Source organism: Neovison vison, chromosome 7 (assembly GCF_020171115.1).
Source record: "Neovison vison isolate M4711 chromosome 7, ASM_NN_V1, whole genome shotgun sequence".
Classification (NCBI taxonomy): domain Eukaryota; kingdom Metazoa; phylum Chordata; class Mammalia; order Carnivora; family Mustelidae; genus Neogale; species Neogale vison.
Window position 1 is genome coordinate 7,420,961 of NC_058097.1, and position 18,937 is coordinate 7,439,897.

Consider the following 18,937-nt stretch of genomic DNA (forward strand, 5'->3'; position numbering starts at 1 on the left):
TGCCCTAAGTTATAAATGGTTCTGTCTTTTAATTCAGGCATAATCCTATTAGAGACACAGCTCTCAGGGCTGGGGAATCCTTTTAGGCCTCTTTGATCAAGGGAGCACATTTGAGTTCGGTGGCTTCAGCTGTCCAAGCCCTAAAAATAGCAAAGAACCCATTTAATATCTGGAAATGTCAATTTCTCTCATTTCTGGTGAAGTATATTCTCCAGTGGACTAGTAACCGTTTCTGAATTCAAGGGAGAAAGTGGTACCATATTTCCAAAGTTTGGGGGCACCCTTGCTAGTAGACTGAATAACTTAAGTGGCATTAAATTGTGTCTGGGGGCGTTTAGTACCCCGCTCATTCATTAGCCATCTTCAAACCATCTTTCTGATTATATGAGATGCAGGTTTCCGTTTGGTCTTTGTCTTTAGCTTCCCAAACTCTTGTTAACTTTTCTGTTTCACAGAGCATTAGCCAGTCTTTACTCAAGACTCAGGTTCTCTACATCCTGCCATCCTCTGCCTCCCTGCTCACTACCTTTCTCATCCCCACCTTTCCCTCCTTTTCTTTCTTTTTTTTTTTTTTAGAATTTTTTTTTTAATTTAATTTATTTACTTGACAGAGAGAGATCACAGGTAAGCAGAGAGGCTAGCAGAGAGAGAGGAGCAGGCTCCCTGCTGAGCAGAGAGCCCGATGTGGGACTCGATCCCAGGACCCTGAGATCATGACCCGAGCCGAAGGCAGAGGCTCAACCCACTGAGCCACCCAGGCGCCCCTCCCTCCTTTTCTTCATGCTGCTCCAGGTACCTTGTGTTCCCACCTTGGAAACTTAACACCCCTTGTTTCTTCTTTTCTGGAATGTTTGTCCCCAGAAATCCATGTGACTCAGTCCCTTACCTCCTATGATCTTTGACCAATTACTGGTTTTTCCGTGAAGCTAGCTCTGTCCACCCTGTTCCAAATGGAACCCCATCTCTGGCATTGTCTCTCTCCTGGCTCTGTTTTGTTTTATTTTCAGAGTGCTTTTCCGCTTTTCGCTACTCATCACATTATAGAGGAACTTATTTCTTTATTGTGTATCTCTTCCACGAGCAGGTAAGCTACATAAATACAGGATTTTTTTTGTCAATTTGGTTCACTGCCATACTCCCAGGATTTAGAATGTGCCTGGCTCATAGAAAATGCTCATTAAAATTTTGTTGAATGGGTGAATGGAAGAGATGCTTTCTGTCTTTGGTAGGTGATAGTACTTGGTTAGAGTTTAGTAATACTGCTCTGTTTTCATCGTAATTATTTTTACCTGTCCTTCCTATTTAAGGCAAATGACAGTAACATCTGGGCCCACAGTTCCTGGCCTGGAATTCCTTGTAACATTCCACATTCTGATTCTCCAATTCTCTGTCAAGGCTCTGATTTCATGGCAATATTTAACATACTCTTGGGATCATTCATAGTCCAGTTGAAATATGGATCTCATTGGGTTTGGAAATGAGTATCTTTTTTTTTTTAAAGATTTTATTTATTTATTTGAGAGAGAGAGACAGTGAGAGAGAGCATGAGCAAGGAGAAGGTCAGAGAGCGAAGCAGACTCCCCATGGAGCTGGGAGCCCGATGTGGGACTCGATCCCGGGACTCCAGGATCACGCCCTGAGCCGAAGGCAGTCGTCCAACCAACTGAGCCACCCAGGCGTCCCGGAAATGAGTATCTTGAGGCCCTATATCAATTTATGGTTTTTTTCCCTGAGGTTTTCATGTACAGTCTACATTTTTCATGATCTAGGAAATGAAATTTGTATACAGGAGACCTGTGTGTTCTTGCCTCAAATGTTGCAGAAGAATTAGCTAATCAAACTTAAATTTGAACTGTACCCCTAGTACCATCTTGGAAGTTGGAGTCCTCCAGTGGGCTTGCCTAAGATCGAGCATGTAAGATCTTTCCAGACACACAGAGAATTTATTTTGAAGAAGCACCAGCCTCAGGGAAATAAAAAATGGTGAAAAAGTCTTAAGGAGGCAAAGAAATATGAAGCCCGAGCTTGACAATGATTGGGAGCAGAAGTCCGTGACTGTAAATAAACACATTCAGAAGTGTCTGGCCTGTCCACACTCAGCTAGTGCAGGGGCTCAGTTCATTTATTATGTACCAAATTTACTGAGCCACTCCCATGTGCTAGGCATTGTGCTAAGCGCTTGCCACCCAGTGATGCAGAAATAGAAAATGGCACTTATGTCTAGTCCTATGGAGGTTAATGTCTAATGGGCAAGATAACAACCCAACTCACTAAGTAACAATCCACTTCCCAGGTGGGGGGTATCTCTGAAGGAAGAGTGCAGAGAAGTGGCAGAGACTGGCAGCAGGGGTGTAGGTCTCTGACTCAGACTGGAAGTGAGGGCATCCAGCCCACTTAGGGGTGTAGGGCTTAGTAGGGGTATAGGGCTCTGACTTAGATTGGGGTTCAAGCTGAAGTCTGACCAGGCCATGTTGTAGGGTCCCCAACATTTGTCTGCTCCTCTCTTCACCCAGGAGCTCCTTCTCTCACTCCTAGGCCAGTGCTTACCCAGCCTGGCTAAAGACAGACACCTACTAGGGAGATTACAAATGTGCAACCTGGGACCCTTCACAAAAATTAGGGACTCCAGAGATGGATCCAGGGAATGTGCATTTTGAAAATTAACCCTCAAATTCTTGGGTTAGCTCGGTCTGGGGGCCCTAACCATCCAGGAGAGCTTCTGAGATTCCCCCACTTTGTCCACTAAATAACTCTCTTGAACAGTTTGGCCTAAATGCTGGCCCCTTCACATTCCTTCCGTCATTATTTGCCATCACTCTTCTGTAGCCCAGACACACTAGACTGTGGTAACTGGTTCACCTGCCCATCTCCTTTACCTCTCTAGAGGGTCCTAGAGTGCAGGGCTAAGATTTTTTTTTTAATATTTTTAAAAAATTTATTTATTTGACAGACAGATCACAAGTAGGCAGAGAGGCAAGCAGAGAGAGAGGAGGAAGCGGGCTCCATGCAGGGCTCAATCCCGGGACTCTGGGAACATGACCTGAGCCAAAGGCAGAGGCTTTAACCCACTGAGCCACCCAGGTACTCCAGGGCTGGGAATTTTATGTCTGCATCCCTAGAATGCTGCACAGGGCCTTTCTTCACAAGAAGCTAAGTGAATTATAATAGCCAGCACTTATATGGTGCTTACTATGTGTTTGGAAGTGTCCTGATGCTTACAGAATGCATGAAGACTTCCCCAAGTGCCCCAGGAGGTAGATACTGTTATTAGTTCTACTTTATGGGAGAGACAGCTGAGACACAAAGATATAAAACAATGCAAGCACATAGCTAGAAGTAGCAGGACCAGGTAGCCTGCTCCAGGAATCCAGATCTTTGAACATCCTGCCCTCAGTGAATGAATGAAGGAATGGATGCATGAGTGAATGAGTGAGTGAATGAATGATTTTATGTCACCCCATTCCATTTTATCCTTGAATAATTAGTGCATACCATGTTGGGGAAACCCTTAGTGTGAAAGGGAAGTTTTCATCTCTGTTAACACAAACCCTTTTTGACTCATCCCTGGCTTTTGAAGATTTCATCACAAATACCTTGAGACAGGAACTGTACAGAAAGTTTTGCAAGGGGGAGATTTCCTGGGAAATAGCCCATATTTCCCCTTCCCCCACCACTAGCATAACTGTTTTCATACTGTACATTGTTAAATTGTTGTCCGTGGTTTTTTCTTGTGTGGGGCTGAGGCAAGATAGAGGGGACTAATGAGAGTTTACAAACCAGATGCGTTGACAGAGTATCTGTGGATCTTTCCTGAAGTTCTAAATGGCCAGCACCCTCTTCTCTTGTACCTTATGCCAGGTAAGTAAGATGCACTTACCATTGTACTTCACACCTGCTACTTGCCAGGCACTGCACAGGTAACGCACTGTCTGCCATTTAGCTCAAAGGGGCTCCTTTGCCAGATGGTTGGATTGCTTGACCCACCAGACATGGCCGATCTGCTAAGCCACTGGTTTCCAAACTCATGGCAGGATCACTTGGAAGAGTCTGGCAAAAATACAAAGGCCTAGGTGGTGTCCTATTTCAAGGATCCTGGGCTTGGGGTGTTAGTAGCTTTCCAGGTGATTTTGATACACATTTAGCAGTGGTCCCTGCACTTGAGGACACTTTAGTCCTCAAGTGGTCCCTGCACTTAGAAGGATCTGGAGGAGCATTTCATGTCAAATGAGCTGGTGCCTGGGTGACTCTGATTCAGAATCATGCCTTGGGCTTCATTCTCAGCTCTTTCACACCTGCAGTCGGGGAGAGGCAGTAGGTTGGTCACTTTTCCTGAGTCCTAAATACTCCAGCTTCCCCATCCCTCCCAAATTCTGCAATCTCCTATGGCAAGATCTGGAGGCATCCAGCATTCTCAGTATAAAACCCTGAGAATAGAGGCTTCTGTTAAGGAGATCTTTGCCTTTTATTTTGAATACAGTATTTTTGCTCTAGGTGGCTTTTGGGTTGGGTCTGTTTTTTGAAACCCAGATAAGATGTGGTTTCATAAAACTTTTAGAGCCTGAGGCTGATTTCTGTTCTACATGGTTAAGGAAGATCCTGTCTCTAATGAGACCTGTTTCTGTGTTACATTTTCCTAAGCCCGTTCACACCCAGCCTCTCTTCTGGTTCTTCCCAAGTTCAGCAAGATTGGAGGGGCACTTTTTACAAAAAAGGAAACTGAAGCACAGGAGAAGCAAAGGGGCTAGTAGGGGTTCAAGGAGCTGGGGCAAGAACCAAGGACTTCTGTCTCCCAGGTGGTGCTTGACGAGGCTTGCCAGCCTCTGCGCGCTGGCTCCCATGACAACTAAGGGTCCTTGACATCTGGAGCTGAAGGTGGGTTGGGGAGATCTCCAAAACGGCATTACCAATTGCAGCTTCTACCACAAACCATTGCGACAATAGCTAGACTTAGGGCTCTGGTGGTAAATTGGCATTAATGAAATCTCAATAATCTGCCCACAAAGAGAAAAACAAAAATCCATACTGGGCCCTGATGGACCATTAGATGTTAATAGCAATAATATAAATGCCCGGTGGAGTGTGTTCCCTAGCTCAGGGAGCCTCACCCAGCCCCTCACAATCTGTAATGTCTCAATATCTTCAGTGTATACATATATATTGAATTGGGGATGATGAGGACTAAGATTGCACGGGTGTGGACATGGAAGTTAATGGTGGAGAACTCTCACTCACCAACTGAAGGGATGATGGGTTTGGACAAGGTGTTGAAATTCTCTGACCTTCTTTTTCTAAGGTTAAAAAAATTTTTTTTATTATGTTGCTTTAGTCACCATACTGTACATCATTAGTTTTTGACGTAGTGTTCCATGTTTCATTGTTTGTGTATAACACCCAATGCTCTACACACTATGTGCCCTCCTTAATATCCATCACCGGGGCTCACCCATCCCCCCAACCCCCCTCACTCCAAGCCCCTCAGTTTGTTTCCCAGAGTCCACCGTCTCTCATGGTTCATCTTCCCCTCTGATTTCCACCTCATTCATTTCCCCCCTTCCTTCTCCTAATGTCCTCCATACTATTCCTTAGGTTCCACAAATAAGTGAAACCATATGATAATTGTCTTTCTCTGCTTGACTTATTTCACTCAGCATAATCTCCAGTTCCATTCATGTTGATGCAAATGTTAAATATTCTTCCTTTCTGATGGCTGAGTAATATTCCATTGTATATATGGGCCATATCTTTATCCATTCGTCTGTTGAAGGGCATCTTGGCTCCTTCCACAGTTTGGCTGTTGTGGACCTTGCTGCTATAAACATTGGGGTGCATGTGGCCTTTCTTTTCACTACATCTGTATCTTTGCTGTAAATACCCAGTAGTGCAATTGCTAGGTCATAGGGTAGCTCTATTTTTAACTTTTTGAGGAATCTCCACACTGTTCTCCAAAGTGGCTGCACCAGCTTGCATTCCCACCAACAGTGTAGGAGGGTTCCCCTTTCTCCACATCCTCTCCAACATTTGTTGTTTCTTGCCTTGTCAATTTTTGCCATACTAACTGATATAAGGTGGTACTCAATGTGGTTTTGATTTGAATTTCCCTGTGGCTAATGAAGTTGAACATTTTTTCATGTGTCTGTTACCACTTATATGTCTTCTTTGTAGAAGTGTCTGTTCATATCATCTGCCCATGTTTTGACTTGATTATTATTTTTTGTAGCACTTTTTTAAAAAAAAATATTTTTAAAATTTCTTTTCAGTGTACCAGAATTCATTGTTTATTTGTTTTTTGAGTGTTGAGTTTGAGAAGTTCTTTATAGATCTTGGATACCAGCCCTTTGTCTGTAGTGTCATTTGTAAATATCCTCTCCCATTCTGTGGGTTGTCCCTTTATTTCCTTTGCCTTGCAGAAGCTTTTTATCTTGATGAGGTCCCAGAAGTCCATTTTTGCTTTTGTTTCCCTTGCCTTTGGAGGCGTGTCTTGAAAGAAGTTGCTGTAGTTGGTTGTCAATGAGGTTACGTCCTATGTTCTCTAGGATTCGGATGGATTCAGGTCTCACATTGAGGACTTTCATTCATTTTGAGTTTATCTTCGTATATGGTCAAAGAGAATGGCTGAGTTTCATTCTTCTGTATATAGCTGTCCAATTTTTCCAGCACCATTTATTGAAGAGACTGTCTTTTTTCCATTGGATATTTTTTTCCTGATTTGCCAAAGATTAATTGATTATAGAGTTGAGTTGATCATTTGAGTTGAATTGATCAATGAATTGATCATTGAGTTGCTGGGTTCTTTATTCTGTTTCACTGACCTATGTGTCTGTTTCTCTGCAAGTACCATGCTGTCTTGGTGATCACAGCTTTGTAACATAGCTTGAAGTTAGGCAACACGATGCCCCAGTTTTTTTCTTTTTCAAAATTCCCTTGGCAATTTTTCTGGTTCCAAATTTTAGGATTTTTTTGTTCTAGCACTTTGAAAAATGCCATCAGTATTTTGATCAGGATGGCATTGAAAGTATAGATATATACATATCTATATGCATATACACAGCATAGATATTTTTACAATGTTTATTCTTCCAATCCATGAGCATGGGAAGTTTTTCCATTTTTTTGTGTCTTCCTTAATTTCATAAGTGTTCTGTAGTTTTTAGAGTACAGATCTTTTACCTCTTTGGTTATGTTTATTCCAAGGTATCTTATGGTTATGATGCTGTTGTAAATGGAATCAATTCTTTATTTTCTCTTTAGAAATTTCTCTTTCTTTCTACAGTTACATTGTTAGTGTATAGGAAAGCAACTGATTTCTGTGCATTGGTTTTGTATCCTGCCACATGGCTGAATTGCTATATCAATTCTAGTAATTTGGGGGTGGAGTCTTTTGGGTTTTCCACATAGATTATCATATCATCTGACTTCCTCTTTCTAATCCGTAAATGGGAACAAGATTTTTTGTTGAAAAGATGAAAAGAAGTCGGAGTGTCTTGTTTAAAATTGCTTTTTCCTGATTTCTGGGTGAATTGAGCACCTTTTGTGGCTATTGCTAGTTCTTCTAAACTTCCTGTGTACCTGCTTAGTTTAGTTTTCTTTTGAGTTGTTGAACTGTGTTTTATGGATATTCATCTTTTTGTCAGATATTGTGCAAATATTGTCTCCCCATCTCTTTTTTTCAAACAGCTGTATTGACAAATAATTCACATACCATACAATTCAACCATTGCAACTCTACAAGTTACATTTATAGAGTTGTGCAACCATCACCATGATATGCTTCTAGACTTTTGTCAACCCAGAAATTTCCCTGGTGCCATGTGCAGTTAATCCATGCTCCCATCTCCCAGCCCTAGGCAACTGCCAGTCTGTTTTCTGTCTCAATAAATTTGCCTTTTCTAGACTAAATGGGAACATGAAATGAATAGTCTCTTCCATCTGACTTCTTTCACTTAGCACAGTGGTTTTTAGATTCGCCCATGTTGTATCATGTGTCAGGATTTCATTTCTTTCTCTTGTTGGATGGTATTCCATTGGAGGGATATGCCATGTTTGTGTCCTATCCAGTCGGTGCTGGTTGTGTTTGTGCATCCCCAGCCAGGAATATGCCATCCCCAGCCAAGATCACAACTTCAAGCAAGTAGAACCATTGGCCCTCCCTTTCCTCCAAGATAGTCATATTCACTGATCATACCCCTAGGTTTGGGTGTTGCCTCGGTGTGTTTGAAGCTGTCACTCCTAAAAGCTGTCCACCCTGGCAGAATCTCTGCCAGCCTCGCTGGCATTGGGGCAGTAACCCTCTGGTGATGAGGCAAGTGGTGATGATGATGGTGATGATGGTTGTCCTGGTTGTGGTGGTGCTGGCGATAGCGGTTGTGATGGTGGTAGTGGTGAGTTCTGGTTGCAGTCCAAGGCCAGAATACTGCAGAGTTCCTCTGTTCTTGTCTAAAGTCTAACAGTTTTACAAGCATAAAAACTTTTCACATTGTTGTGTGCCTTTGGTGATTTCCAGGGCACTGAAATTGTTGTTTTTGTCAATTTTTTTTTTCCCCAGATTTAGAGTTGCTTTTGGGGTAATGATTTGCCAAACTCTTAATTCAGCCATAGCTGGAAGGCTCACCCTTCTTCTCAGTCTCTTGATTGCTTTCACCTTAGCTGTGAGGTCTATTGTCATATGAAAATTTTAATTTTAGTGTGACATGGGTCAATATTCTGTGTTTTTTTATCTTGTTTAGAGAGACTTTTTCCATCCTGATATCATAACAAATTCCCTTATATTTTCCTCTAGTATTTTTACAGCTCTGTGGCTTACATGTAACGGCTCCTGACTCATGTGAAATTGCTTTCTAGAAGAATTATACACGTTTATTATTCCACGAGAAAAGTATTAGTATTTTTAATCACATCTTAAGCTAGTGTTAAAATTCACATATATTTTCCCTTCGTTAAAGGTGTTTCATAATTAGTTGTTTACCTTGTTTTATGAGTTTATGTGATTTGCAAAGTACTTCTTATGAAGTCTCTACACACAAGATACCGAGCTTTTGTTTATCATATTTACTGCAAATACTTCACCAGTATGTTGTTTGGGTATTAAATGACTTCTTTCTTTTCTTCCTTCCTCTTTCCCTTTTTTAGTGAGAAAGTGTGAGTGGGGGAGGGGCAGGAGAGGGAGAGAGAAAAATCTTAAGCAGGCCAGGCTCTGTGCTCAACGCAGAACTGGACCAGGACTCAATCTCATGACCTGGGCTAAAATCAAGAGTCAGATGCTTAACTGAGTAAATCACCCTTGCTTTTGTTTTATTTTCTTATAATAGGAATTTTTAAATTTTTATACTTTTATAAATATTTTTAAACATATAAATAAAAATATAAATATTTTTATATTTTATTTTTATTTTCTTATAGGAATGCAAAATCATTTAGGAAAGATGGGAATATTAGCACAATAGAAAAAATGTAAAAGTACAATTTCATTTAAATTTTAGTATTTGTGCTTTTCTTGGTCTGAATAAATATATAAACATATTTACACAAAAAGCTTGCCTGGCATAAAGCATTTTTTCAGTGATTATATCATGAACCTTTCATGGTTATTTCATCTTCATCAGAATCTTAATGATTGAAAAGCATTCTATTTTATGGATATACTGTAATTTATATTATTTACTTCCTTTGGTCACTTGGGTTCATTGCTTTGTTTGGTTCTATATTTTTATATTGCCTATTCTGAAAAAAAAAACAAAACAAAACCCAGAACTAAATTGTTATGTATGTCTAACTCATTTCCTAGCATGCTTTGTGAGAGAGCATGCTGATTACTGACTTTTGATACCTGTTGACAAAATGGCCTCCAGAAAACTTATTCCAATTTACATTTTCATTGGTGGTATAAAAGAGTAACTTTATGGGGCGCCTGGGTGGCTCAGTCCATTAAGCGCCTGCCTTTGGCTCTGGTCATGATCCCAAGGTCTGGGATGGAGCCCCACATTGATCCCCTTTCTCAGTGGGGAGCCTGCTTCTCCCTTTCCCACTCCCCCTGCTTGTGCATGTGCTTTCTCTCTATCTCTGTCAAATAAATAAATAAAATCTTTATTTAAAAAAAAGAGTAACTTTACCTTTAGAACAGCAGGTATTACCGTTTTAAGAAAATCCCTGCAACTTTTGGAGGCAAAATTGTATCCTTTCAATATATTTAGAATATATTCATAATTTTACATATTTTCTTAAAAAGTAAAATGCAAGTATATGTGTATGTGTATATATATATATATATATACTTAGATATGTGTATGCGTGTATATATATATATGAAATTTTAAGTTGCAATTATGTAGTTACTAATAAAATTAGACATTTTTCAGTTCAGGTAATTACATTTCTTCTTTTATGAGTGGCTTCATCATGTCACTTGCCCAATTTTTAAATAAGTATTGATCTTTTTCATATTTACTTAAGGGTTTTTAAATTATATTTTAATTCCACTATAGCTAACACACAGTGTTGTATTAGACTTAGGGGTTCTTTATATATTTACAAATATAAGACTACTATATCTCATAGTGTGCCTTTCTTAATTAATCAATTTATTATTTTATTATGTTATTTTAATCACCATACAGTACATCATTAGTTTTTGATGTAGTGTTCCATGATTCATTGTTTGCATATATTACCCAGTGCTCCCTGCAACCTGTGCCCTGCCTTTCTCAATTTAGACCATGTAGTGAATATAATTCCATGTAAATAGTAAATTTTTATACTAATATTAAGAAGATGGCCTCATTTTATCTGATCCCATTATTCTTCCCCCACTATGGTAGATTTATTGTAAAAATCAACCAGAAAGTTCCTACTTCTCCACTCTTCCTCTTATCTGTGCCCTCTGCAACATGACTTTGCAGTGCCTCCCATCTAGAGATGGATTCTTGAGTGCATGCTTGCCTCTGAGACTTTCATTGGCTAACCAAATGGGGTGGAAGTGATAGTGTGCCATGACACTGCTCTCTGTCTTGGAATTATGCCACCGTCGTGTTAATAAGCCTGAGGTTGGCCAGCTGGATGATGAGAGGTATGGCCCAGTCATATTATTACCTTAGCAGAGAAGAAGCCCACTGCCAGCTTGGCAAATGAGGTTGTCATTGACCACCAGACCTAGATGACCTGCCAGCTAACCAAAGATCCATGAATCAATCAGGTCAAGATCATCCCAGACAGTCCGGAAGAAGAGCCATCCAGCTATTTCCTGAAATTGTTAATAATAATACACAGTGTTTTTTTTTTTTAAGATTTTATTTATTTATTTGACAGAGACCACAAATAGGCAGAGAGAGAGGGGGAAGCAGGCTCCCCACTGAGCGGAGAGCCCACCGCAAGACTTGATCCCAGGACCCTGAGATCATGACCTGAGCCAAAGGCAGAGGCTTAACCCACTGAGCCACCCAGGCACCCCATACACAGTGGTTGTTTTAAAACCACTACATATTGGAATCATTGTTATGTAACAACACTTTTTGTTTTTTTTAAAGAAAACAAGGTCATGTAGAGTTGGGAATTTCATTTACTATGTGGATGATTGTGATTCTATATGTATTATATTTTTTCATGGTTATTTTAATTTTATTTATATCCTATAACAATATGGAAGTTTTCAATATTCACCACCAATCATTTTATACAATGTGCTAATGTTTGAGTTCTTTATTTTGATTTATTTCTTGTTCTGTTTTTCTGCATGCTGATGAGGAAAAAGTGAGGATGCAGCACTATTTTAAAATGTTTGTGTTTTAGTTACCATTTATTATCACTTCTTCCAGAATTTGTACAAGAAAGACAGAGAAGTTTTCTTTTGGTTTGTTTCGTTTGTTTCATAACTCCAGGAGAAGAGGGATCATTACAACAACTTCAGAACATTCATAGTTTTTATATTTGATGAATAAACTAAAATTCATTTCCCTAAAACAACACAAAGGGTAAATAAAAATTCCCTATCTAAAAAACATCACGATTCCCTCAAGTTTAAGTGAAGTAGAATCTTACCTCAGAGCTTCAAACAAACTAGCAAGAATTCAGTTTTCTTTATGATAAAAACATCATTCTAACAAGAAAGGACTTTTGTTCCAAACTCAGTTCCACACTCACAGTATTTGTTTTCTTAGTATATTTAAAGCATCTGATTCGTCTCCAACTTTGACCTTTATATTGCAGGATGTAGTGGTTTGTGCTGTGTATCCTATTCTTGTAGCTTTATATTAATAATCAAAATTTCATAATCTTAAGGTTTTCTCTGAGACCTCATTTTTATATATGATTTTAATCAAGGCTAAATGCAAAATGTGGAAGTTATAGTTTTCTATTTTCCTGGTGTTTTATAATTTTATTCCCTAAAATCATAAATGAAAGTTAAAATTTATGTGTCACTACTTATCTGAAAATGTCATGTAATTATCTTCAGGTACCCCTGTCTGTTTGGCTGGGTATAATACTCCCAGGTTACCTGTTTTCCCCAACTCAAAATACTGTTTTCATGGGCCTGTTCAGTTTTCTTCTGGCGTACTGTTGGAAGGCCAGCATGGTTTTTCTTCCTTTATAGTTAACCAGAGTTTCTACTTGAGTCCTCTCAATTGTCTTCTATTCTTGAATTTAAAAGACAAAACAAACAAGCAACCACCGTAAAATTGGTTTTGTCTAGCTATTGGTTCCTTTATGTTGATTTTGTCTGCCTTCTCACTTACATATTAACTTATTCAGTTTCATTGTAGCTTTGCATTTTACTTCTGTTTCCTTTGTTTTGGTTTTCTGCAACATTGATTATCCATATGTTGGAGCTGGAGCTTTGCCATTTGCTTTTCTTACCTCTCAACTTCTTTCTCCACTTCTATTTGCTCTTTTACTTGGTGTTCTGTGGAAAGTGAAAAGCACACTGTCCTTGTTCTCCACCTTCCCCCCGCCAATATCATTTTAGTTGTCATAGTTTTTAATGCTGCTTTCTTTAATCAGTTATGGGGTTGTTTTGGTTTCCTTTACATATGTCAGGAACTGTTATATCTCTAGCTTCCCTTATTTATCTGTCTTAGTTGAGTTTCCCACCCAGAAAGCAGAGATGCATGTACATTTAAGAGATGGGATCTAGTAAGGGGTAAGATATTCAGCTAGCTGACACAGAAGCAACTAAAACCAAATCTCAAATGGAAGCTCTGGGAGATGGTATGAAATGTGTGCTCCCAAATTATGCCCCCAGTGTGAAGAATCTGGGGTATTTATACCTCACGCTTGCTAGCCAGGCTTAAGGGCTATCTGCAGGGGGATGTTAATTTCCCAGGGACCACAGCTCAATATGCCTACAGGGAGATTGAGTTTAGGCAGCTGGAAGGCAGACCGCCAAAAAGGATGCAGGTACTGGCCCTTGTAAATGAGACTTGTGTGCAAGGAGGTTTGAGGCACTATGGGAAGAGTGTTACTTTTGGCCACATCAGAAAAGAAGAAAATCAACAAAACTGGTCCCGATAAAGCCCGGATGATGAGGATATAAGTACACTTTAAATTCAGCTCACTTCTGCTGCTTTTTGGCTGTGTCTCACATCTCTAAGACTTCATTTCCTCCTGGATAAATTAAGCATCATTATAGGATAGCTTTCAGGGCCAAATATGATAGTGCCTGGTATCTAATAAGTACTCAAATATACAAGTCCTTATTTAAAAAAAATAGCTGTGGCTTTACCTTTGATTGTGGCTTTGGCCATATCTTTTATTTTTTAGATTTAAAAAATTTTTTAATTTTTTTATTGTGTTTGGTGAGGGAGCCCGGTGATGGGTATTATGGAGGGCATGCATTGCATGGAGAACTGGAACAATGAATCTTGGAACACCACATCAAAAACTAATGACATATTTTATGATGGCCATATCTCTTAATTTTTTGATGTAGTATTTTTTTGCAAAGTTTTAAATAATGTGATGTGTGTGTGTGTGTGTATATATATGCTCCTTACCTCACTTCAGACCATTTTTTTATTTTAAATTTTTTTAAAAGACTATTTATTTAAGGAAGGTGGGGAGAGGGAGAGAGGGTGTGAGAGAGGGAGCATGAGCACCAGCAGTGAAGGAGCAGAGGGAGAGGGACAAGCGGACTCCACGCTGAGTACAGAGTCCGAAGCTTGATCCCATGACTCTGAGACCATGACCTGAACCCAAACCAAGAGCTGGATTCATAACTGACTAAACCATTCAGGCAACCCAAAACCATTTTATTTTATTTTATTTATTTATTTTTTCTTAAAGATTTTATTTATTTATTTAACAGAGTGACAGTGAGAGAGAGCATGAGAGGGGAGAAGGTCAGAGGGAGAAGCAGACTCCCCGTGGACCTGGGAGCCCGATGCGGAACTTGATCCTGGGACTCCGGGACCATGACCTGAGCTGAATGAAGGCAGTCGCCCAACCAACTGAGCCACCCAGGCGCCCCAACCCAAGACCATTTTAAAGAGCTGCCCAGTTGCCAGACAGGAACAAACAAAAAACTGAAGCAACAAGACTTTGTATTGTTTTGTGTTTTGATGTTTAAAAAAACTTTCTTCTTAAATGTAGATCTTTTTCCAAGTGTAGCTTTGTGAGGTTTCCTGGATGAAGAAGTATGCTTAGAGAGGTTAGGCAATTTATCCAAGGTCACACAGAGGGAAGCCACAGAACCAGAGCTCCCTGACTTCTGTTCCAATGCTGTTTCACAGGCTCCTGCTCCCTTTGTCTGGCAGTCAGACAGTGGTGCCCAAAGAGGCCCACTTCCTAATGCCCTGGACATGTGAATGTTACCTTAATGGCAAAAGGAACGTTACAGATGTGATGAAGTATTTTAGACGGAGAGATTAGCCTGGATTATTTGCATGGGCCTAATTGAATTCTAAGGGTCATTGTGAGGGATGGGGCAAGAGGGACAGAGTCAGAGAAGATCTGATGGGGAAGCAGGTGTGGGGAACTGCCAATGCAGGGAGATGGGGGAATAAGAGAGGAGACCATGACAGGGAGAGAGGTTTGAAGCAGTTGTGTTGCTGGCTTTGCAATGACTGAAGGGGCCCTGAGCCAAGGAGTGCTGGGGTTTCTAGAAGCTAGAAAAGGGAAGAAAAGCCTTCTCCCCAAGGAACCTCCCAAAGGAATGCACGTCTGCTGCCACCTTGATTATTATAGCCCTGTAATTTCAGACTTCCAGTTTCTAGAACTGTAAACTCAATACATTTACCTCATTTTAAGTCATTAAGTTTGTAGTAATTTGTTACACTAGCCATAGGAAACTGATACACTTTGTAATGGTAAGTGATTTGCACAGCCCTATGTGTGCTTTATGCATTTAGAAATTGCTTATTCATTTTTCATTCGAAGAAGGCTAGTAGGAAGGACAGGCAGGGATGAAGACCGGCTCCTGCCAGGACAGACCTCGGAGCTGGGAGCAAGAGCATGGAAAATTAGGAGGCTTTGACTGTGGGTTAGAAGAGAGAAAGGCTGAGATCCTTCATGAGTAGAGAGGGAGAGCTCAGAAGAGGTCAAGATGCAACTGGAGCAGAGTCTTAAAACTGTTTTCTTTTTTTAAAATTAATTAATTATTTATTTAATTACCTAGGGAGAGATGGGATATGGCTGCCCTAGGCAATGGGAACAGCATGTGCACAGCCATGGGAGGGACGCAGAGGAGTGCAGGGTAGGTCTGAGGGGGCGCAGGTAGCAGCTGCAGCAGCGCTATGTATGGACGGAGGATTAGGACAGGTGTGGCTGGGCAAGTGCTTCTCCTCTACACACCCGTGCTCTCCAGGTTCTTCCCAGAACACCTGGCCTCTATGCTTCTTCACCAAGGCACCTATGGGCTTGCTCCAGGTGCACTGGGTTGGGATCTGGGTCCTCTCAGCAGAGAAAGGGAAGCGGGTCAGTCGCTGTTGGCAGCTCTCCTGGCTCCAGAGGTGCCTTCAGTCTGCTGATTCATAAGCACTGAATGTCAATAAAAATAATCAAAGGAAACCAGCAGCCCATAAACAATATTAACTCCAGGACTCGTAGAATACACAGGGTAGGAGAATATTGGAGCAATGTGCACTTGAATGTTGGACCAACCCCCAAGGTGAAATGTGTTTTCTGTATTAGTAACAGATGCTGATCAAAAGATCAGGATGGTAATGGTTTAATTTTATATGTTGAGGGGAGGACTGTGTTCTTTCCTCTATTTCTACGTATCTCATCTTGGAGATGTGTCTTCTCTCCCGAGGTTAGCCCTGAACACGTGCAGATATCCAGGAGGCCTCTGGACACTGTATCTAGAGCCTCCCCACTAATGGTCTCAGGTTTGGTTGAGCTCATAGTCTTGATCCTATGACTCTTTACACTAGAATTCAGATTCCCTTCTACCTTGCCCAGTAAATAAAATTCAAAGAGCAAACACTTGGATATCCAGCTCATGCAAAAATCTAGATTAATTTGTTTCGAATGACTTTTGAGAGTGGGAAAGGTAACAAGGATTAGATACTAACTTGGCCTGCTTGCTGTTTCTTTTAGCATCCCTTGCCTGGTTTAATTAACCAAGTTTGTTAGGAATGACTTTGAGCTCTCCCCTTCACCTTGTGCTGTGTGGACAGAGCCTAACACCCAAAGGCCGGGTAAACTGGACATCTGTGCTTATCTTCTCCCTGGGGCTCTCTTGCTTCACTGTTACATTTTATTTCTCTAGCATGTACAGTGTGTCAGGCATTCTTTTAAGCACTTAAAGGTACTAATTCAGTTGATCTTCATAACAATCCTATGTGGCAGTAACTGTAATTTTCCCATTTGGACTGAGGGTTGAGAGATTTGATCATTCTGTGGTGTCCCCACTCTTGCCCATCTCTGCTCCAGGTTAGAAGCCACATTTCTCATACTCCAGGGACTTCTGCCTTCTCTCACACCAGCCCTGTGCGCCGGCAGAGAGCCAAAATCTGTCTGTTTGCCTGGCATTGGCCCTGGCAGCATCCTGAGGCCAGGAGTGAGAAGGGAGAAGCAGAGCCCCCAGGCTCAGAACCAGCCACCTGGGCCTGACACCCCCTACAGATTTGCCCTGCTCCTAGTAGCACAACCAGGCCTTTTTGGAAACTGATAGGGAGATGCCAGTGGAGAAAGAGCTTAAACCTCTTGCTGTATCCACCTTGATTGCCATGTGCCCCCTGCCATAATGCCAGAGTTTAGGGCAAAAATGCCCATGTTCTTTTAACAGCTCCTCTGAAGTCCCATCATTATCCTCTGGGGAATAAGGGGTGTGCTAATCTCTTGGGGTCATTCTGTAGACTGCAGACAGACTTACAGACTGTCTGTAACTAGACTGAAGGTAACAGACAGACTTCTGTAACTAGACTGAAGGTCTGTAGGATCAGCTTTTCTGGATGGTGCCTTGGTAAAGGCACATCCCTTAAGTTGCCCCTTAAGTGCCCTTTACAGAGAGTAAGCTGATTTTCTGAGATCAGAAAGGCACTGGATAATTTTCTTTTGCTTCTTGTCCATTCCATCAACAGATATAGATAAGCCAGGCCCTGTGCAAAACATAGGGAAACCAGAGACAAGTTAACTGCCACAGTTACTGCCTCATTGAGCTCAAAGTCCTGTGGGGAGAATATAGATAAATGGGCAATTACATCAAAGATGGAAATATGCTTTGATAGTAGCAAAAAAATGTGGGAGAGACAGGTAGCCTATTGCAGGGTAGTATCTTAGGAGCTGACCCTGCACTGTGTCCTGGGATAGACGGGGTTTATCTATGCAGAGGAAAATATAGACTGTTCAGGTGTAAGGAACAGTGTATGCAGAGGTACAAACAAGGGAGAAAACATTTCTGAATATTGCCCAATGTGACAGGTGATTATAGGATTAAGGCTTGTCAATCAAATGGGTACTTATGTGTGAGAAGTGATGTTTGGCACTGCAGCAGCCATTTTGTGATCCTGAGGCTGTGGGCCTGAGGATTGGAGCCAGCTCTTTTGGGATGTTTTTTAAGGTATTAAATATCCTTAGGATCTAAGCCACCCTGTTTTGTTGTTGTTACTTTCAGCTTGAAAGGTATCAACTCATACAGCTATCATAAGAAATTTGGCCTTTACTTTATGACACTCGGAAGACCTAATATGTTGTGTAAGTCGGTTTTCTTTAGTCACGTCGTGTCCATGATGGATGTGTATGTGTGTGTGTGTACATGCGTACGCACTGGAGTGTATTTTCCAATATTACATGCTCCAATTGTGTCCTTGCATTATTGGTCTCAATAAATGTCAGTCCAAATACCTCCATCCCGTACCACTTCCCCGAACACAAAACCTTATGAACGGTCATCCCCATAACAAGACACACTCATGAAAATGTTCACAAGGAAGATGCCAGCTCTCTCCACACCCACCCTGCAGCTTTGGAAAACTTTTCAAGTTCATCATTATTTATAAAGTTAATACTCATAATGAAAAGGTTTGTCTTTGATGTCGGAGTGTTTTCGAAGCCTTGGTGACCTATATTGCCAACGCACTCTGTATATGAGGTGAGGCAGGGACCGGCTGGGGAATTACCCGTGTTTAATGAACACTAAAATTAGAATTTGACTGAAATCCACAGAAATGGCTCGACAGCAAGTTCGAGATGCCCCTGGGGAGCTGTGGGCAGCTCAAATTTACCCACAGGCGTTTTTGAAAAAAAAAAAAAAATTTTTTTTTTTTTTTTTTTTTTTTTTTGAGTCAGCATAGTTGGCTCTTTTGAGCTGAGAATGCTGCCTGTACTCAAACCCCTCACCCCCGACAGTGATGCTTCGGGGACGGCTAAGGGCCTCTGTGGGCCTTTGTCATATTGGTCATGCCCCAGTGAGCACAGAGCATGGGGCCCGACAATGGTCCATCTCCCCTGTTGCCAGTGGCTATGCTCCTCATGGAAAGTTCTAAGAAAAATCACAGTGTCACAACCAGAC